The sequence below is a fragment of the Saccopteryx leptura genome, chromosome 12, assembly GCF_036850995.1.
Source record: "Saccopteryx leptura isolate mSacLep1 chromosome 12, mSacLep1_pri_phased_curated, whole genome shotgun sequence".
Taxonomy (NCBI): domain Eukaryota; kingdom Metazoa; phylum Chordata; class Mammalia; order Chiroptera; family Emballonuridae; genus Saccopteryx; species Saccopteryx leptura.
The window spans coordinates 12780530-12803510 of record NC_089514.1 but is presented as its reverse complement, the minus strand read 5'-3'; the positions used below and the strand labels follow the sequence as shown (position 1 = coordinate 12803510).

Sequence of the window (22981 nt, the reverse complement as noted above, 5' to 3'; positions counted from 1 at the left end):
AATTGCAATTTCTTTTTCTTTTTAAAAGACGACCATAAGTCTTGGATGCTATTATTTCTCCTTCTTTCTGGCAAGCGGAGGACTACCAGGTAACACTGTGAAGATGAAGCCAAGACTTCCACCCCTTTCTGCTTCGTCCCTGTCTCCGTCTTTACCTGCCTCTTTTGTCTCTTTTCCCCTTCCCCTCCCCCTCCTGTTCTGGACTATTGAGACCTTATTCATTTCACTGGGCCATGCATGTAAAAAGAGGGAACAATCTGGGTCTCTTTTTATGAAGACAGATTACTTTATAATACATTTTAAATGCCGCAAGCCGAAACAGACGTTTTCTTGAGGCGTTTTCTTGTTAAGGCAATGCCTTGAATGCAGGGTTAAATGATACGTGAAACCTGATTTCCCAAGAAGAATTTATTCTAAAACAGCAGTGTAATATGTTGAAAATTCAGAGAAAAAAATCCAATATGTGGATTGGGGAGAAAAAAAATCCACTGCTTTGGTTTAGGGCCCATATGTGTGGATGTGTGGCATCCATCAGGGGCTAAACAGTGTCTGGTGGCTGATTTACAGAGTGGTATTCCTCTCTAAAAAGGCAACCATTCTCCTTTTGACAGCGGAATGAGTGATGGCAGCTGTATTCCAGAAGGATCTATTTGGGGAAGCAAAACTTGGGGTGGGTGGGACCAACATAAAGAGATAAGGAGACGTAAGGATCCCATCTGTCTCTTGGGTTGGAACCGGTCTCTGGAGGATACAGCGTCCTTCCAGATGTGAGATATTGAGGGTCTGCCCTGGGAAGTTCTATCCGTGCCACAGCTGCCCCTTGGTCAGTTTATTTGGATTAGTGAATCTGGATACAAGTGATTATTTCTCTCTCTCTCTCTCTCTCTCTCTTTTTTAATTGGTTCATTAGCTTAACACAGAACCCTGGCCTTCATGTTTAGCAATGAGAACTACCACAGGCAAGCTCAGTGATGGTGAGTGAGAAGTGCCAAGGCTTGACTTGTGCCCTGACGACCCCCCTTTGCCGCGAAGCCCCCCGTTCTCTGGAAGTAGTCTGTGGCTGCTACTCCTTGGCCACACAAGTCCCTACTCACAAACAGAAAACACCAAAACCTGAGGCTGTTCAAATGTGCAATGAAGGACCATGGTGGAGCCGTTCAAAGCAGTAGACCCTGGTATTTAAGCCTTAGGACTTTAACCTCAGGTTTCATTGAGTTCAAATCTCGGTTCCGGGGGAGATGAAATGAGAAGTTACTGTTTAGTGCGTACAAAGTTTCCTTTTAGGAAGATGAAAAAGTTCTGGAAATGAATAGTGGTGATCATTACACAACAGTGTGAATGTACGTAATGACACCAAATTGTACACTTAAAAATGGCCAAAAAGGTAAATATATTGTGACCACAATAAAAAAAAAAATGGAAAGAGATAACCAGTCCTCATTCATCTTGGCCTGATAGGCAAGTTACTGCTCCTCTCTCTCTAATTCCGTTTCCTCATCTGTATAATGGAACAGGGTGATAGTAATGATACTAGCTTCACAGGTTTATCCTAATTGAGTGAGATGCATGGGACAGACCTACAACGATTCCTAATAATCAAGGTTCGCTGTTGTTACAATGATTTGTGAGTGTGAAGTCTGTTGTTAAAATTACTTGCATTTCTAAGATTTTCTGTAGAAAGCACCAATTTTAGTTTGCTTATAAGAGACTTTCATTGGTTTGACATCTCATGTCTGACTTTAATTACTCTTAAAAGATGCCCCATTGAAAAGCGTGTGGGGCAGGAGGCACTCTCACTCATTGTAGGTTGGACAGTCAACTGGCGCTACCATTCTGGAGGACTATCAAGCGTCTGTAGCAATGCCTTAAAACATGCATAGCCTGTGGCCCTGCGACCATTTCTATGAAAGGTTATCACATGTATGTATATAATTTCATGAATAGGCGTCCAAAGTAGCACTGATTATAACAGCAACAAATCAGAAACTACATGAACATCCATTCATAGTGGATTGATTAACCATATTCAAACCATGGAATCTTATATAACCATGAAAAAGGATGATGCCATATTATTGTATTCCCCTGGACAGATATCCTTAGTAAATCTTAAAGTGGGAAAAGACAGTTTGAGAACAAAATATGTAGTTCAATCACATTCATGCAATTTATGTTAATATAATTTCTGGAAGGATATTCATCAAATGCAATAAGGGTTATCTCCAGATGGGATTATAGGGAGAAATTTACTTTCTATTTTAAGCACTTCAGTTTTATTTGAGGTTTTTACAGGCATGTATAACTTTTACAATCTGTAGAAACAATAAAAAATATTTCCGTTAAAAAAATGAAAGGGTGGCCATAAGGGGCCTCCCTGGCTAAGGGAGGAAGAGCAGGCCGGTGTTTCTTGAGGTATCATCCTAATTTAAACCTTCTCATTTTTATGTAGCATCCCCGGATCTGAGTCCATAAAGGGAAAACGGATGAGCAATTATTATTTTTTCTTTTCTTTTTTTTTCTTCTTCTTTTCCTTTTCTTTCTTTCTTTCTTTCTTTCTTTCTTTCTTTCTTTCTTTCTTTCTTTCTTTCTTTCTTTCTTCCCCACTGAGCAATTATTTTAATGAAAGAAATAAATAGGGTTCCAGCAATCTTAATTGTCTTCTTCTGGCAAATTCGGTCAGTGTTTTGAGTGTCTCCCGGCCTCCACACCCACAGCCTCTGCCTTCTCTGCCGTCTGTGATATGTCTTCTCAGTGGGGCTGAGGTCAAGGTCATGTTCCGCAGCCCACTCTCTAATAAGTGCTCAGGGCAGGTGCGCCTCTCTCAACCACAGTTCCCCCAACACAAACAGGGCTACGATATGCCTGGATTACCTATGATGGCCTGGAGTTTGCTATGCAAGATGTTCTGTTCTTCATCAAAGACATCTACGTTTCTCTATGAAGGGGCACAACTTCCAACAAAATGATTGCTAAGAGGCACAGCGGTGTTCAGCCTCTGCATACACACACACACACACACACACACACGTGTTAGTGACACACACACACACACACACACACACGTGTTGGTGGGTTACACAACAAAAAAAAGTAATGTTATGCAGGAGGGCAAAAGAAAAGATGGAGTGTCTTGAAATAAAGGCTGCAGCAAGATATGAGGGACAACAGGGTCAGATTCTAGAGTCAAATTAGGTTCGAAACCCAGCTGCCTTACTTACTAGCTGTGTGACCTTGGTCAAAATACTTCACCTCTCTGAACTTCAATACTCCCATCAATAAAACAGGAGTATTAACATCTTTCACCCGGAGTTGTCAGGATTAAATGAGAAATAGATACACAGTGCATTTGAACCAGGGTGGGTGCTCACAAATCATAGTCTTCTTTCCTTCCCCTCAGACTTGGGCACAGCATGAAATAGCCACAGCAGTCCTGCAAATAGATGCTCTTTCTAGACAGCACAGTGTCCCTGCGCACTGTTTGTACTGCGTTCTCTCTAAGTGTCAGGTAAGGGCACTGTTAGGAGAGCTACAGACAGAATGTTTGAACCAGGGGTGGGGGAGGTGACGGGGTGGGAAAGCTTCATATTTTCTGGCTCCCTCAATAGGTAATTCTTATGATTCAAATGAGATTGGGAGGATCTTTTTAGGTTTTAAATAGTCTGTATTGTGTAAGAATGAGGAGGAATCTCCGATCAATTAGGTTTAAAAGCTACTGAAATTCTCAAGAATCATTTAAATAAGGTACTTCTAAATGCCCCTAAAGAGATGAGAATAACCTCCCACGTCAGCAGTACATGAGTTAAACATGTGGTTAACGATGATATAAAAAGAGGTGGTATGTGAAATACCAGTTCATGCAAGGCCACGCTCAATATTAATTTATGTGATATCAATAATGTTTTAGTCTAAATGAACTTTCCCTATATATATAAGACAATCCTAATTATTGTAAAACCGTTACTTTCCACTTACCATTGATCTTGAGGAAATGACTAAAATTTTTGGAGTGCGCTGACACAGCGCTATTATTCTGGGTCATTATTCAGAGCAGGTGTCAATCTCTTTCATTGAATACCAAGGCAGGAAAAAGAAAACGAGTACATTTTTTTTTTGTTTAATCAAGTCTCTCTCTTTCTCTCTCTCTCAAAAAAAGAGAGAATGCATTAAGATAAGTATAACTTTTCTAGGGATGTTAACACTTGAATATCCTTTGGGATTGGTGAAGCTTTTGATTTTCAGTCAAATTTAAGAGAAAAACATTATATTCTATAAGGTGGTGGATATAATAATTCTCTCTTGGGAGTAGGTCAAGCCATCAGCAACCGATGGCTTTCCCGATGAGGTCTTCCAAGCTTGAGTCAAGTGAAAAGGCTGTCCCATGTTAAACATGTTAGAATGAAGCCTCCACCCCTCCTCCACTCCAGTGCAAGAGCATGGCATTTTCAAGCTGTACACCTTAGAATTTTTAGATGTGATTCTAGAAAATCTGACCCACACACAAGTTAATAATTACACAATAGTTGGTGTAAAAATGCATTGGATGTCAAATCTAGAAGGGGAAATTGTGAAAGTTTCAACCTGAACATCAGCTTATACAAAATGGCTGTATTGCCCACAAATCCAGGACCGATTCTGCCTGCCTTCTCCTTCAAATACAAATTACTTATGCAAAGGCCCTTAGTTTGAGGACCAATTGGATTGATTCCTCCATTTGAATCCATGGAACTTCAACATTATAGCTTACATGCAATTTTATGTAATGAACATTTACCGAGCACATTCTAAATGCCACGCATATTGCTAAGCACTTGACATGGATTATTTTTATTAAATTCTCCCCCAAACCTTGTAAGGCATAACAGGATCTAACATTTTTTTTTCCAGTAATTATTATATGCCAGGCATTGTCTTCAGCACTGTACATGCATTAACTCATTGAATCCTTGTAATATCCTAGGTGGTAGATGCTAATATCTCCATTCTACAGACGAGGAACTGAAGGTCAGAGAGGTCATCCACCTAGCCAGCGACGCAGCTTAGACTGTTAGAGCTCCTCCTATCTTGCCTTTACCATCATCATGGTGAATGTGGGTCTGGGGGCATGGGGGACCACATCGATCATTTGTCTGTAGTTGGGCTGGCTGCGTAATTTTGGGACCCAGGGCAAACTGAAAATACAGAGCCCCGTGTTCAAGAGACAGGGTGAACGTGCCACTAAAGCTATTAAATAGAAAGTCTTTTCCTCTCTTCTGTAGTCAATCTGTTGACTTGTCATGGTGCTTTTAATTTGTCATTTAATGTCATCCCAAGTAACAAAAAATTAAAATATTAATTATTGGTATTCATTTTACCATCCACCTTTATGCTGTGCCGTGACAGTGTTATATGTACATATAAGCTAACTTGTATGTGGAATCACCGGTCATACAATTTGTATTTTGTGGCTGGTGTGTGTGTATGGATTTCGTTTCTGACCAGGGCAGTGGAAACGCTGCACAAAACGAACTCGGCGGTCTCTGTTTCCCACCTCGATGCACACACTTTCTGCCAGCACTGCCTCTGTTTACTCACGAGTAAGGAAAGACTGAACGAAAAAGGAAGGGCCGCCCTATCTTTCCCTTTCCTTCTCTGTCACCATTTTCAGTGTACGCAGTGGGTTGCCCAACACAGGGTTGTAACACATGTAAGATAGGGCTCCCTGTAGGGGTCTCTTACATTTCCTAGGATGCCACTGGTTTCCTCCTGTGTTCTAAGAAAGTTTGGGTTTCAAAGGAAAGCATGGCCTCTTGGGGCTGTTAGCACCAGCCTCACCCCCATCCCACTTGGATGCGAGGCTTACCTCCTACTGGTTCTGTGTCTCACTGAACTTGCACGCATCATGAGCCCACCAGACATTTGTGCTCTGGAGGCGTCATGGGTGCTACGTGCAAATGAGGTTGGAGGGAACAGTGGACACGCTTATCGCAGGAATGTCCTCTTGCTCACACGCATGCTCCATTCCCATCAGACTTCTGGCAGGTGCTGGTACTGGCACCGTGAGCCTCTCCCACCCCTGCCATGCCCCAGGGGTGCCATCCTGACCAAGTTACTCACTGCTCTAAGAGTCAGAGTCCTCACTGAGAAATGAGAATGGTTCCAGCAGTCTCATAGTGTTATTAGAGGAGTAATAAAAGAATACACAGAAAGCTCTTAGCCCAAGGCTTGGCACAGAGGGAATGCTGGGTGTTAGTTGTGTTGTGGTTGTCGCTGTATTGGATGCACGTTGTAGTTCCATTTATTCGAAAATCTTTATCTCTTCAAATGAGATAATGAGGAAACCTAGGGAAGATCCATGTAAGAGGAGATAGAAACGTCACAGTGAGACCATAGCTAGGGGTTCAACCACAAACCCAGCGGTACTTTTCCCGTTACCACTGTTAATCTAGTTACGAAAAGCCTTGAATGAAAACTAAATGGGAAAGGTCTCTCTCAGGGTCTGTGTGGATGAGACGAGGAGAAGTCTGCTCTCGGGGGTTGTGTGTCTTTATGGGAAGCAGCTAGAGGACTGATCTGTAGCATGTGAGCCCAGAGTTTTTGTGGGGGATTTTTAGTGTTGCAGGAAACAGACTCTTCCTGTTCCCTCCTCAGCTTCCTCTCAGGTCAGCGCCCATCTATGAAGTTACTAAACCAGAGTCACTCAAAGTGGGTTCCCCAGACGCCTGAATCAGAATCACAAATGCAGAATCCTGGGCCCCACGCCAGACCTTTGAACTGAAATCCCTGGGGAAGTCTGACCCAGGAAACTCATTGTAACAAGTGGCCCAAGGACTTCTTATGCTGCTAAATTTGAGAACCTCTCTGGGAGCCTAGGTGACCTTCTTGTTTTCCTTGATCTCCGCAGCACTCAGCAGACCTGACCTTTGGTGAATGGTGGAGAAATGACTAGGTCCCAAGCCAGAGGCTCAAGTATTCCTCCCCCTCTGAGGACCTTGGGGTGGTTCTACTCAAGCATAATATTCAGTAGGTAAGACGGGTAAGATAGTAAGATGCTTCCAGAGAGGTTAGAAAATGCTCACTGCTCTGACCTCTGTGCGATATACACTGGCCCAGATGCTCAGGCCCCTCCCTTGCATTGGCCATGATCCAGCAACTAAAGGGTTAACCCCTTGTCTAGCAGAGGGTCTCATCTATTCTCATTGGTCAGTATAGATGCCAGTCAGCCAATCATAGGTCCTGCCAATGTGGAGCCTTGGGGGAAAGGGCTTGTGCCTGGCCTGCGCCCCTATCTAGTAGAATAGGGAAGCATCCTGGATGGTTGGTACCCCAGTCAGTTTACCCTGACTCTAGTGTAAAGGTCCCTGTGCCCACATGTCCCCCAGGCAATAATGGGCAGAATCCTAGTGGGGAAAAAGACATTTCTGGAGCTGGTATTGGCACCCCAGTGGGCAAATGCCACCAGCTGAGATGCCCCTAGAGATGCTCTTGCATGGTTACTTCTGGACACTGCAGCCTCCGTGGCACTTTGACTCCGAGAGATCCTAGAAGAGGCTGTGTGAGTACAAGGCAATGCAGGAAACAGTCCACAAACACGAGGGCTCCTGTTAGCGCGCTTTGACAGAGAGCCTGCTTGGTACGGGTGGTGCGTGCAGGGGTTAATGTGGAAACAGGTTCTGTTTTCGTTTATTTGGGCAAGTTCACTAAAATCACCGAATGCCCTCCTATCATGCTATCAGTCACATTGCTTTCATTAATAAAAATGAGGGCAAGTACTTACATTGCACAATTCTTAACACATTCAGGTTACTATAATTATCACCTCTGTTCCTGTTACATAAACGAGTAGACTGAGACCTGGAGATTATTTAAAACTCAAGTAGCAGGACCATGATTTGATTTAGGCAGCCCCAGATTAGAAACCACACTGATAAACACTGTTTATTTTTCTTCTTCAATTTACATTTAAAAAAATGTTTGTATGTCACTTGGTAGCAGAGATCTGGGGTATGTAAAATAAATAGTAATACAATGGCTAGAAAATTCTAAATAAAATTGCTGTCAGTTCAGCAAAAGCTGAAAAAAGGAATTAGCACCATGAACAATATGGCTGATTTTAAGAGAAACTACCTATCTATTGAGACTTCAAGTAACCTAATGATAATCGAGTAATTGGGGAAGTCATTGGAAAAAATTTCATGTGCGTTTCTATGTCAATTATGACTCAGATGGGGCACTGTTTACCTAGTAACAGCACGGCAAACAATAAGTCAGCAATAATTTTTTAAATATCAAGAAGTGATTTGGATAATATTAGAAATTGATGAGCTACCTGCATTAAAACTTCTCTCTCTATATATATATGTTTAAGAAATACTTGGGATTACATGTTTTAAGTGTATTTGTTGATTGACTACAGGTTTTTAAATATTTGATTGTCACTCGGCTTTTCTTATTCAGTTTTCCATTCTGTTACTTTGGTCTTACCTATCTGATGGAAAAAGAAAAACTCTTAGACTGAGCTCTGATAGGTCGAGCTGGGAGCCTTTCCTGCTTCACGTTCGCGCTTCCCCCAGCTCACTTTTGCTTCGAGGGAGAAGGCGGCACATGCCCGCTTTAGGTGGGGAAGGCTGTCCTGGTCATCGAGTGGGAACGTGGGCAAGGGGCCACTCCTCAGTACGCTGCTGCTCCCTTCCATAAACCCAGGTAAATGAGCTGTCACATTTACAGTTTATTGGTTAAGATTCAAGTTAGGACTGGTGTCCTTTTGCAAGTTCCTTCAGGGCTCCATGTGGAAAAGAACAAATAGAGAACTCAGTGAAGAGCTCTGAATAAGGCTGTGAGAAGCCAACAGTCGTCAGTCCCTATGGTCTCTAGGAACACTGTTTCAAGTGGTTTAAACACTTAAAAACAGAAGGAAATACAAAGCTCTCCCATATATTATGTCAAAACCGGCTCAGAAGTATGTGACAATCCAGGCAAAGCATTACAGTTTCTGGCCAGTCCAGTCATGATTCTCTGGCAAACTGCACAGTCATGGTTATGATGCATCGGGACGAGAAGTGCTATATAAATGTCATATGTTACATAAATGTCAGGAATAATTATTGTTAGTTAATGGGGCTAAACTGTTCCTAGGCAAAGCTTCGACTCCCAGCCAACACGTCCTTAGCAGGGGTTCTAACCATCAAACACCGAGGAGCAGGGAGTTCTAGAAAGGAGCCCAATTGAGGTCTGGGGTTTAGAAACGGGTTGGATGGTACCGTGCCACCACTTGCTCTAGCGACTGTAGACCTGCCCTCTTACCTTCTGGAGCCTGCCTTGGCTCACCTGTAAAAGGGGGATAGTTATAACACGTGTCCTACTTCTTGTATTGGGTCGTTGTGTGAATCAAGGGAGTTCACGTGGGCGTGATGCTTTGTAAAGTGTGAGCTGCTGCGGGGATAACAACGGTGGTCTAGAATGGGCTGGAGTTTATTTAGCCTGTGCCTTCCCTCGGAGTCCCCGCACAGGGAGAAGATCTGAATGGAAATCAAGGTGGAGAAGGAGACAGTGGCTGGCCGGGCTGAGAACGCCAGGCTCCCTCTCTCAGGGAGTTGTCAGGAAGATACTGCAGACCAGGCGCCCGGATCCTGCCTTCTGGCCCTGGCTCTGCCACTTGCCAGCCTGTGAGCTTGGGCGAGTGACAGACAAGGCTCTGGAAGCGATTGCCAAGGGCCCTTCCGGCTCTGACGCCGAATCTAAATCAGGCGCCTCACTTGGCTCTAATGAGACTCACCTTTCCCCTCCGGGAGCAGCGCTCCCTCCAGCTCCCCAGAACCAGGAGCAGGGGACTTGGCAAGGGTGGGGCCTGCGTATTCCAGGTGAGGGTACCCAATAAAGGAATCCCCTTGGATGGGTGGCGGGGTGGGGGGTGGTTCTAGAGGTGCTGAGTGAGTGCTGCGAGAAGCCAGGATGCAAGGAACAGAGTAATGAGGTCAAGACTGTCGCAGGCAAAAAGGAGCTGGACATCGGCCGGTGAGGGAAGAGGGGAGCGTCCTGCATTACTCTTGGCAGAAAGTCTTCCCGCAGCCTTCAAGACCCCATCGCCACCTCTCCCCCACCCTCTTCCCCACACCTTTCCCCGCTACCAGGCCCTCCTTGCAGCAGAGCCCCTCCTCCGTAGTCCTGTCTGAAACCCTAAGGATTGTTTCCAAGCTGACTCACACCGCTAATGTCAGGGAGCCGTGTCACACGGCGCTGGGCTCTGCAAGCTGTTGCTTGCGCGGTCGCCGCCACCGCCGGCGCGGCAGCCGCGCTCTCCAGCGGGTGCACCAGGGTCCACGCTTGGGGCGGGGTCGGGGCGGGGCCGGGGCGGGGCCCGCCCCCTCGGCGCGCCGGCCCCGCCCATCCCTCCCTCCCCAGCGGACCGCAATGATTTAGAAGTTCAGGAATCCCACGTGACGTCACCGGGGGGGTGATGTAATGCACTCTAAATAGAATGTATTGTAATCTTTGCTCAGTCCAACGTGGTCCCTTCACCCGGGCTCTGCTCTTGCCTTCTCCACACTTGTTTGGTAAGTTCCTAAAAATATGGCAGGGCCACTTCTGGGGCTTTTGCATTTAGCCACTTTTGTTGCACTTGCCGAGGGAGCCATCTCGGCAGCGTACTTGTTTGCAGGGGTTGGTTTTCGGCAGCAGCCCCGAGGTTACTTGGTCCAGTGGGCAGGTCACAGGGCAAGGTGTAGGGAAGATGCGATGCATATTTTTGGAGGGTGATCTGTGTTTGTAAACACTTGGGCGGACCAGAGGAAAGTCCGGCCCCAATTGCTGGTGGACTATGGAATTCTGCTGTGTCCCGAGGCCACCCCAGAGACCCACGCCGTGTCCATCCGGGAGCGCGTCTCGGTGGCCGCCGTGCCAATGCGACTGGAGGGATGCTAACGTGGAGTGAGCGCCGTGTCCGCCCGGCGTGCGTGCGTGTGTGGGAGCGCGCGTGTGTTTCCCTGACACGGGGAACAGTTATGAATCGGGGGTGTGTGTTTGCCTCCAGAGACCTGGCAAGGTGCGGAACGCTCCAGAAGTGCGGTCAAGCGGTGGCAGCGGCGGCGGCAACGGAGACGGCGAGCCAGGAACCTTCCCCCGTGTCCCCAACTTTCCGGTGATGCGGCAGAACCCCCGGAGAAAGTTTGCAAACTTCCAGCGGGCGCGGCGAGGACGCCGGGTCACCTAGTGGGTGGACAGGCGGGTGCGCGGGGGCTCGCTCTCTCCCGGGTGCTGAGCCTACCGCTGCCACCTCTCCTGCAGGGCTGCCCGCCGCAGCCGGTGGGCGCGCGCCCGCGGAGGGGACATTGCTCTTGGAGGGCACTTGGCTTTTGCTCCAGGCGCGGACGGCTCGAGAGTGGCCAGGCTCTGCTTGCGTTCACTCCTCCAGCCGCCTCCTGCTTCCCTCCGTCCCGTGCTCGCTGGCATCATTCCCTCTTCCCCGCCGCTGCCCCAAATGACAGCTGCCGCTTTTGCCGTAGCGGCGCGGTGGCAGTTCTCAGCGGCGGAGCTTCTACGGCAGCTTCTCCACGGAACCGCTTAAACTTTTCACGAAGTTCTTAGAGGGGCAAGACGTGCGAAGGAACCAAGGAGATGTTTTCTTCCGGCGGCTGCATCCCGCTTCTTCTTTGCCAATGATTATTGGGGGGGGGGGGATCAGCTAGATAAAGCCCTAGACGTTGTCCACCCCCTCCCCAACTTGCCCTGAACGGGTGCCGCCCCAAACTTGATGCTTGTTTAAGGCCAGGAACCGGAGTGGGCTGCTTGTGTATTTTGTCAGAGTCCGCGTAGTGTGTTTGCTTTTTATTTTTCCCTCCCTCTCTGACATGTGTCAAGGAATAAAGGCTGGATACAGGTCCATTACGTCATTCTGCAGGCCAGTAAGTGTTTGATTAACAGCTTCAGATATTCAAGGGTTCGGGGGCTTAGAAATGCTGACCAAGTAACTCTGCTTTCCCCCTCCAGCCCCCAACATACTTGTACAATCGCCAGTTCCCTGGGCATCTTCATTGCCCTCTCCTCCAGGACCCCTCCTCCTCCACCCCTTCTCCACCCCCTCTCCCGCCCACACCGTTATCACTCTGGCCCCGCCTCCGCCTTTTACGGCTTTCCCTGGGGCGATCACTGTCCCTGGAGTATGGGTAAGAGCTTCTGGTGTCTGAGGGGAGCGTGGTACCTGATCAGCGCAGGCACAATCTGCCCTTTTCTATTATTTAAGAAAGGCACCAGCGAGCCCTCTAATCCAGGGCGAAAGTGCTTAGCCCTGAGAGAAAAGGCATCTCAGGAAATGTTTAGAGACGCTACGATAATACTGTGTCCCTCTGTTGATTTAGGAAAACAACACACCCATTGCAAACAAAGTACTTAATTTTACACAGCGCCTTTCTCCAAACGCTTAGCGGAAGAGGGAAGAAGTGAGGATACTGACTAAATCAAATTTAGCTGAAAGGATCAAGATTAAACGTTCCATTTTCAAAGTGAGGGAATGTGAGCCGTTGAACCCAAAGCACCATATAATGAATTTCTCTGTGTTACTTTCTTTCTCTTAACCTTAAGTTTCTGTATTTAAGGAGGAAGTTAAATACCTAAGTTATTGAATTGAGTCAGTTGAAATAAAAACATTGTGTGTGACATGCTTAAGGGATAAAAGTATAAACTCTTGGAGGTTGTGTGCAGCAGAAAACAAGTAAAAAATTACTATCAGGGTTTTGGATGGAAGGGCCAGAGGATTTGGATGCTCTCTGATTTGGAGTGGGCGAAAGCGAAATAAAGGAAAATTGATATTCTGAGTATGTGGGAATTTCTTGAAGGACACATGTTTTGTTATAATCAGATCTACTGTCTTCAAAGTGAAAGCCAGGCTGTAGTGTGGGCATTTGTGAAACTCCTGTCTGGGGTCTAATTGACAATCCTTCCCCAAGTGTGCGGCAGTATTTATTATTTATTCACATCTAGAGATGAAATAGTATAACCCCCACACAATACATGTGCATCTAAAATGTTAAACTTGTTGTTTGTGAGGCATAGACCTAAAGGAAAAAATGGCTGGGGTCACCGGCACTGAAGAGTGTGATTAATGATCAGTGATTTAGTGATCAGTGATTAGTGGTTTTATTCAAACTGTTACCTCTGACCAGAAGCACACATCAGAGGATTAACAGGCTCTTTAGATAAATGCTCATTAGTGGAAGGGGAAAGGCAGAGATAATAGGCATGCACCCAGGGACAACTTTCGAAGAAAATCATTCCTGTCTTCAGAATAATAAGCTCTATTAACAGAAAGCCCTTTTAATTTCAAACTTGCTTTTATCTTGTAAATCAAAGTTAGATGTAAAAGTTTGTAGTGCCATTATAACCTAAATTTTCCCATATCCACTAGATGTGGATTATCTCGGTAGCGATATTTTTTTTTATTTCAATAAACAATTGGACCTTTAGAGCAGCTGAACCCTGACAAGTTTTTAATGCCCAGGATGTGAAGGTGTCCCCCTTTCTAGCATGGAGAGTGCAGCTTGCTAACTAGATGGCGCACTGTTATTCTGGTCTTCTGTGCTGTGCAGCTCAGGAGCCTAAGCGAGCAAGTAGCTGCTTGCGAGGTGTTCTTCAACACTTACAACAAAGTTGATTCTGTGTAGGGTTGGAGGCTAGACAGTTCTACAAGTTTTTAGTCACATTTTCCATGTCAGTTAAATCTAGGGAGTTCAAGGCTACTGGAAAAATTAGTCTCATTACTAAAAGAAACGTAGAGAACGAGGGAGGAAAGGAGGTACGAGAGTCCAGGAGGCACCTCTGAGTTGCAGAAGTGATTGTAAAATACCAGACCTGTTCTTTTTTTTTACTAAGAGCTAGTTTCTCAATCTTGTGGTCTGAAATAGTGAGGCAAATAATCAGATTTGTTTTCTTCCCAATCTTGCTGGTGAAGAAGAAGTGACTAGAAAGAAAGGAAGAAAAAAAAACAAACACCTTGATTTGGTGACTGCAGGAAGCAACACGTTGCTGACTTTTTTCTACAGATAATGGTAAGATGATGTTTCTTATATGCTTATTAAGCAGAAGGAGAACTTTGCAGTTGGTAGAATGAGGTCAATCTTGTATTTTCATAGATGGAATTCAGAAGAGGGATTCGTGTTTTGTACTGAATTTTAAGGTTGCTTTTGTCAGTTTCCTGGGACTAGGTAGCATTTTGTGGGGAAGGATGTGTGTGTGTGTGTGTGTGTGTGTGTGTGTGTGTGTGTGAATAAGACCATTATTTCCTGGGTAAAATAATGTTTATGAGCATGTTTATGTGTCAGGTAAGAATTCCCTTATTCCACGAGCTTTTATGAATTACTTTAGTAAGTACTTAAGTTTTTATAAGGAAGTAAAATTCTTTAAAAAATAAACCCCAAGCTGAAAAATAAAACAAAATCCCATTCTCTACATTCCAACCTAGATGTGTATTCTCCTGAAGTGTTATTAATTGAATATCAGCTATTATTACTTTAGTTCTAAAACTGAAAAAGAACACAATGAAAGAACTCACCTGTGCCTCCCAGTGTGTTTTCCCATTTTTCTTTGCTTCTAGCATTTTAAATCTGTTATTTTTAAATCCTGACTGATTCATAGCGATTTTTATTTTTCAACTTTACTCATAGCAAACATATTTGCCTAATTGATAATATCGTCAAGCTGATTGTTTTTCATGTTTTAATGTTGCTGATCTCCATAAATTGCCTGTAAATTAGAAGTCAGTTGCGACCTCATAGAGTTTATACATGAGCAGATAGTTTATTAAAACATTCCCACCAAAAATGTGACAGCCGTGCCTTTACTTCACTATCTCTGTGGTGTTGCAGCTTTTATTTAAATAGGTGGTTAAGTGAATGGTCGTTTGTCAGAGACTTTTCCTTTATAGCTTTCAGTTACAATAAGTTGAAGATTTTCATGACAACTACTTGTCAGTTTCCCAGGCAGATTCCAAACCAATCAATTATGGACTGTCTGTGGCTATTTGTACTGATGTCAAGTTCCTGGTCTTCTGATTTCTTACTATAACTTACTTTTTAACAAGAATGTATCACCATCCTACAGTATATCCTTAGCATTGGAATTTGCTTCTTATTAAGCTGAAAAATATTTTGTGTGTGTAGGGGTGATGCTCTCTGGGTCTCCAAGATGTGAACTTTGTATTTGTAGTTGGTTTTATTCTGGTTCTGTTGTTAAATTAAAATTGGGGATTTAAGTGGGCTTGTTATTTTTGTCATCTTTCTTCTTCCTCTTCTTCTTCTTCACTTCAAAGCATTGCCGTTAGTCACAAAATTAATGCAATCATGCTGGTGTTTCCCATCTATATGCTTCTTTTGCGTCTTACAAATTGGATTTCTACAGCAATTTAAGATCTTTTTTTAGAGGCAGCTTTCTTGGATGAAGATGGAACAATGATCTCAGTCGATTCATTATCTTTCCAGTTTGACTACCAGCTGCATTATGGGAATCAGCCAATGCTTTTATAAATTAGTGTTTAAAAATTTAAATTTAGGACTATTTTTCTGAATCGTATTTGAGAAAATTATACAACTGAGATAAGGTAAAAAACTGGGCGGCAATAGCCTCAAATATTTAACTGTGAGAAAGAAGTACTTTCAGATATGCTAAGCAGACTTAAAGAACATTTTTGTGTTGCTATTTGTAAACTAAATAAGCTATCTATCTTGTAGCATTGCTTTGAAAAGAAACCCTGGCACTTTAAAAATGACATCATGTTTAATGTTTTCACTAAAGAGGTCTTACATTTTGTAATTAGGAAAAAAATGGGCAATTAGTGTTTTTTTTTGAGGATCCATTAGTATTCCATTGTTGGAATCACAAATCATGGATTTAACTTGAGAGAGAAAGAGAGAAAACACTTTTACAAGTGTCTGGGTTATGATAACACTGTTCCAGAAACAAAAGCAAAAAATTGAAGCTCCCTTGAGTCTCTGGAACTTTAAAAATAAAACTTAGAAAGTTTAGGATAAATTCCTGAATGTATAAGATGTTACATTGACATTTCCCTATTTCTTTCCTTCATGTTCATTCTATTGCCCAGTTATCTTTTTCCGAGAAATAGATCAGGATCCATTTAACACTTTAAAAATACATATTTTAGTTGCTTCCTTCTATTTCCTCAAGGTTTACATTTCTAATCTCTACCCTAAAATTAACAAGCACTGAAAACTACCATGTTGGTGTTTGGCTTGAACTAATTCTAGAGAGAAAGAGTTCCTTTCGGCCTAAGGATTCTTCGGATGGTGAGATAGAAAGGCTTGTAGCCAATGTAAAGCGGGAGCTGGGGGCGGTCTTCTCACTCCTAAACGAACCTCTTCCCTCTGAAGAACAGGACCTGAGGCCTAGGGTGTTCCCTGGTTCACCCAGGTCTGGAACTAAAGAGTGGCACACGGAGCCTAGCAGCCCAGTCTCTGCCTCTAGGTCGATCAGGTTTCTTTCCGCAAGCCAGGCCACCATAAATGCCCTTGTCACAAATGAAACACAACTCATGGTTTTTGGAGGACTGCTCTTTTTAAGCTTTTGGTCACTAACTTTTCAAAGACATATATGTATACATACATATATATGTGTGTGTGTGTGTGTGTATTTATCAGATCTTTTGAATAAATGCCCTAACCATATTCAGGGATCCCCAAACTCTTTACACAGGGGGCCAGTTCACTGTCCCTCAGACCGTTGGAGGGCCAGACTATAAAAAAAACTATGAACAAATCCCTATGCACACTGCACATATCTTATTTTAAAGTAAAAAAACAAAATGGGAACAAATACAATATTTAAAATAAAGAACAAGTAAATTTAAATCAACAAACTGACACAGTATTTCAATGGGAACTATGCTCCTCTCACTGACCACTAATGAAAGAGGTGCCCCTTCCGGAAGTGAGGTGGGGACCCGGATAGATGGCCTCAGGGGGCTGCATGCGGCCCTTGGGCCGTAGTTTGGGGACCCCCTGGTATAAATTGTAGTTTCTATTCTGTTTATTCTTATTTATCTGTGACGTTAATTTTTCTAATATCAGCCTTTTTATTTGAGAGTTCTTCCTTTTCTTCACCATTATTATTAGACATATCCTGTAAAACTGCACAATCCAGATTTCATCTGAGACAAAACAAAACCACGCACAAAAAAAACAAAGCAGAGCTAAAAATGGTCTAGAAGACCATCTCAGAATAAAGCAGTAACTTTCTTTACTTTTTGTCTTTTCTTTATCATCTTTGAGGAAGAGCTCTGAAAAAATTATTTAAAGTTAAAATCCATAATCTTTCTTTTAGTTGAATAGAGCAACAAGTGTTTTCATTCCGGCAGATGTACCTTTGCCCAGCTCCATCTGTAACATATTATCTTTCCAGGCTGGTGTATAGGAATGAGAGGGTGTAGAGGTGAATATTACTACACGAGAAGCGACTTGAGTCTGGAAGTATGCTCTTTGTGGTTTGACTGGCAAAACTTGACTAATCATAGCTAATAGGAATCATGCATGCAATATAGGGGGCTCCAGAGCACCAAACATTTGATTTAAGATGACATTTAGGTTATGCCGTGTTTAGGATGGGGAACAAGAATATCTCAATAGAAATCGTGAATGCATCTACTGTATGTGTGGTTTGGCCTGACCCGTAGGTTTCCTTTCCAGTTCTTTGCATGAAAGCTTTTTATCAGAACTCAGGTCTCTTTTATTCTATTATTGCACTGTGAAGCCCTGTGTTGCATGATTTCTGAAATATAACTCATATCAGCCAGTTTTATGCAATTCGCTCTCTGCTGGCTTCCCGAAGGGGAAAATCACATGCAACAACAACAACAAAAATTTTTGTTTTCTGTTTTTGAATTAGCTGGTTATTAGAAGAAATACATTTTGTCTTCATTTGCCAGATCTGGTAAGACCATTTCACTTTATTAAAACAAGATTTTCTTCTTCTTTTTTTTATTTTTTTATTTTTTTTATTTTTCTGAAGCTGGAAACGGGGAGAGACAGTCAGACAGACTCCCGCATGCGCCCGACCGGGATCCACCCGGCACGCCCACCAGGGGCGACGCTCTGCCCACCAGGGGGCGATGGTCTGCCCCTCCGGGGCGTCGCTCTGCCGTGACCTTAGTCACTCTAGCACCTGGGGCAGAGGCCAAGGAGCCATCCCCAGCGCCCGGGCCATCTTTGCTCCAATGGAGCCTTGGCTGCGGGAGGGGAAGAGAGAGACAGAGAGGAAGGAGCGGGGGAGGGGTGGAGAAGCAGATGGGCGCTTCTCCTATGTGCCCTGGCCAGGAATCGAACCGGGGTCCCCCACACGCCAGGCTGATGCTCTACCGCTGAGCCAACCAGCCAGGGCCAACAAGATTTTCTTCTTTAAGTAAGTGAAGATGCTGTTTGGCTTCTGAATGACCAGGTAGTAATCCATGCACCAGGGTGTAGAAGGTACTGAAGAGAAAGTCATTTTCCTCCAGGGTCCCTAGATATGATGGGGTGTGCTATTATGGAGGGCCTGACATGCCTCACTATAATGACAACATTGTCCAGAAAAACAGTCCTTCTGGGAGGAAAGACAATATTATAGGTTCAAACTTCTAAATTCTGAGCAGAGACTGATACTGTGCTGAAGATGACCCTTAGAATGCTGAGGGTTTCCCGGGTAACATATTAAACTACATCATGGTAAAACATTCACAGGCTAGAACTGGACCATATACATAGTAAAAGCCTTAATAATCCTTTCCATCCATTCTCTGCATTCTCTTTATGTAATGTATTTCTGGATTTATTTTTTGACATCCATTCTCATTACTCTGCTTTCATGAGTAACCCTACAATAACAAGTATGTGCACAATGGCGAGGATACATTTTATTCCATATGGGAAGTAGATTTTAATATCAAATCTTAGGGAAAAAAAACAATTAGCAAGACAAAGAAAGAAAGGGCCAAAATCCGATTGATGGTGTCAGGGGCCCTGCCGTTCCTAACTCTGCAATAAAGTGGTTTATGGCGACAGGAGAAGCTGGAGACTGGCAGAGGGAATCCCCAAAGTGCCACCTTGAAGTCATTACGCTTCCCTGCCTCTGTTTCTTCATTTGTAGTAAAAGAGTGTTGGTCTTGGCCAGCACTATTCAATAGCGGCAACCACAAATATGAGCTGCACATGTGATTTTAAATGTTCTAGTAGCCACATTAAAAAGGTGACAAGAAACAGATGAAGTTAGTTTTAATAACATCTTTTATTTAACCCAATATAGCTGAAATATTTTCATTTCAATATATAATAAATAAAAAATGTTGATGAGATGCTTTGTAATTTTTGCTGTTGTTGTTACGAAATCTTTGAAATCTGGTGTATATTTTTCAATTACCACACAATTCGGCCTGGTCATGTTTCAAGTCCTCAGTGGCCATGTGTAGCCAGTGACTATAGTGTCAGGAAAAGCAAATCTATGTTCTATATCGATGGTTCTTAGTCTTGGCCATCTGGTAACTACCTGTAGAGTTTATTATAAGAAATATTGTTCTTTCAACCCTTTTGTGCTTTAATTGATTCAACGTGAAGCTCTGGGTCTCCATATTTTTTTAAAGCTTCAAAAGTGTTTCTAGACCTGGGTTCGATTCCCAGCCAGGGCACACAGGAGAAGCGCCCATTTGCTTCTCCACCCCTCCGCCGCGCCTTCCTCTCTGTCTCTCTCTTCCCCTCCCGCAGCCAAGGCTCCATTGGAGCAAAGATGGCCCCGGGCGCTGGGGATGGCTCTGTGGCCTCTGCCTCAGGCGCTAGAGTGGCTCTGGTCGCAACATGGCGATGCCCAGGATGGGCAGAGCATCGCCCCCTGGTGGGCAGAGCATCGCCCCTGGTGGGCGTGCTGGGTGGATCCCGGTCGGGCGCATGCGGGAGTCTGTCTGACTGTCTCTCCCTGTTTCCAGCTTCAGAAAAATGCAAAAAAAAAAAAAAAAAAAAAAAAAAAAGTGTTTCTAAAGAGTAGCCAGGATCGAGAACTGCAATTCTAACTGATCTCTGAGGAACCTGCTGCTCTAATACTCTGTGACTGTATCTAAGGAGAGTGATTGCAGTACAGTATTGCGTTCAGAGTTCAAGTGATTGTATTAGGTGTGCCGTATGCTACAAAACATATCTAAGAAATGTAATGAATAAAAATTGTACAGATCGACTAATTAAAAAGATAATTTTTGTACCTCAGATAAGCTGTGCTTTGTGTAAGTTGCAAATATGGATGTTTTAAATGATTTACTTCCAGAAAATCTTAACTTATGATTTGATTGGCGTGAAGCCTCTTAGAAACCCTCCATTTTGGAAATGGCCAAGATCGGCATAGCTCTGCTGTGTTGCTAGTTTGCTCCTTTGCTCCAGATACTACTTGCCTTTTGCTGTTTTTGGATGGAAAATCATCCTTCATTTGAGATGTCTACATCTTCTTGTGTTTCTTTCCTTTATACTTTTAATAAGTTTTATGTATTGCACAGACCAAACTTGCCCTTTGCTCACGTCAGGACATTAGTTATAACCCACTAGACTTAAAGTGTTTGTCCTAATTGTCATCCTTTAAAATATCAGAAGAATCCATAGTTCTCCATGCATACCAGAACGTTCCCCTTTAATACTTTTTAAACAATATGCCAGTCTGTACATTCACTAAAGGATAAAAAGAACAACTACAAAAAAGGAATAATGGTTTCCAAATTCCTCACCCATCTCCTGTTGATATCAACAAACAGCCTTGTTTCTGGAGGGGAGGAGAGAGCTCAGGGAAGGTCTTTGTGACTTCATGCTGCCCAGAGCCTCCGCGTTCCCGCATTGATGAGTCACTTCACCCTGAGCCTCTCTCCTTATCCCCAGAGCAGCCGTTTCGAGTACATGTCTGTCTGGCCATGTGCTTTTAAACGTGACTTAAAGCCATTTTTAGGTATAAAGCAACATGTTTCTTGACATTTTGTGAGGTGATATTTGCATTCTCTGTAATGTCATTCATTTGAAGAATTTCTTTATTAGCATGGCTTTAATTCCCATTTCATGGATGGGGAAGCTGGGGGAGCTGAGGCTAGGTAGGCATTGTGTGCGTGTTTGTCAGAAGCCTGGCTGGTGTGAGAAAAGGGTTCACATTTATTATAAGCACTACCCTGGTGGCTTCCAGATGGGAATTTCCCAGTGTGTATTCTATTGCATCTGTCTGTGAATTTATAACTAACATTCTCTCTGCTGCTTTTCTGTGCATTATCTGCACTTATATGGTTTCTCTGCTAATATCTGGGGTCCTAGCTTTAGGCTAGCTACATGTCCCTGGATTGGTTAACAAATACATATGGGTATATCAACTTCTTAACATGGGATCTGTTCTAAATGTTGCGTGGAGACATCTGTTACAAACCTGTGTTTTTGGTTGTATCCAGGGAAACTTTCTTTCAGGCCACGTTGTGATTGACTGTTAGAAGACTTTGTGGAGTGACCATGAGATTAAAGATATAAATTGTTCAACTTTTGGGGGGGATTGAAAGCAAAGGAGTTTAGGTATTCATTCGCAGAGAAAGATAAACTCTAACCCTAGCTCCTGAATTATCTTTAATAAAATAATTTAGCTCTTGTTATGCCAATGTGCCATCTTCACACTGGGTCTGGAGCCATTTGCTTTTGAATATTCTGTTTTTCTTTTTTCCTAATAATTAGTAAGGTTGGATTTAGTCATTTTCAGTTTCTATCTGCACCTCTATGTCTTCAATGAGTGAAATGCAAGCCATGATTAATAATAATACAGTCTGTGACCAGTGCCAGGGAGGGATCACTTTGGATCCTTTTCTAAGCATTATACTAAAGTTAAAGCAATTTTAATATCCACACGTATATGTGGTTATGGTGGTTAAGCTTGTATATAAATTAAAACCTTGGCCGATGAGGATCAGAATGTTACTAACATATATACTTGTGAATGTGATTGTCATTATTTTGAAGATGCCCATGGATAAAATGTTCCTCTTTTTTGAGCAAGTCTATTTGTCATATTCATTTAGATACACACATTGTTGATTAAAAGATATTACTGGATTAAAAAAAATTGAAACCATGTTTAAGACACTCTTCTTTTCTCATAAGGCCTGTCTAGCACACACTGTTTACGATCACACTGTCTCCCAGCTTCGTGAAGCCAGATGACTAACAACCCCTGTTCTCAGTACCGTGCTGGTGGACGTCATCAGAGATGATGATGCTCCATGTTTTGGCACCATGAAGCAGTGTGTCATTTTAAATTGTACTTTTTGCTAAATACACATGCTAATCTCCAAACCATTCAAAACAAGAAGAAAACAAAACAGCGACGTCGGCCCATTGGTTGGAAGTGGCACTGGCCGAGAGTACACTTTTTCTTTCATGACCCTCCGAAGCACTCGCAAAAATCAGGGCGATCAAACTAAGGTGACCAACTTTTTTACAATGAAAAGGAGGACAAAAATAAGTGGAAGAAAAACAATATTGTAAATAAAAGAAATATTTTATTCATTGCAACAATAATACACTATAATATGATAAATGCATAATAAAAACATTTTGTAATCCTTTATGTTGTAATTATGCTTACATGCCTATTAACTTTTAATAATAATTGTGAGAAAAAAGTACTCATTTAGATACAAATACGTCACATCACACACAATGGATCGACTGTGCATCGATCAAATATGGACATTTACAGATTAGTCTTCCAATATCAAAAAGGAGGACACATAGGAGGACACTTTTTGAGAGAGGGCAGAACTTAACAAAAGAAGAACTGTCCTCCCTCAAGGAGGACAATTGGTCACCTTAATAAAACTTACACATAATTACTGGACTGGACATGCCCTTTGGATGAGACGTTCTTTTTTTTTGTTTGTTTGTTTGTTTTTGTATTTTTCTGAAGCTAGAAACCGGGAGAGACAGTCAGACAGACTCCCGCATGCGCCCGACCGGGATCCACCCCGCACGCCCACCAG

At 43.2% G+C, this 22981-nt stretch overlaps 1 protein-coding gene across 1 annotated transcript in view; it reads left to right on the top strand.

Annotated features, from left to right (window-relative positions):
• The first annotated feature begins 11173 nt into the window (after positions 1–11173).
• CREB5 (cAMP responsive element binding protein 5) overlaps positions 11174–22981 on the top strand; it is a 407936-nt gene continuing 396128 nt past the window's right edge. The window contains exon 1 of the mRNA XM_066354151.1: positions 11174–11184. The gene's annotated coding sequence lies outside the window, so the exon portion shown is untranslated. The remainder of the gene's footprint in view (positions 11185–22981) is intronic.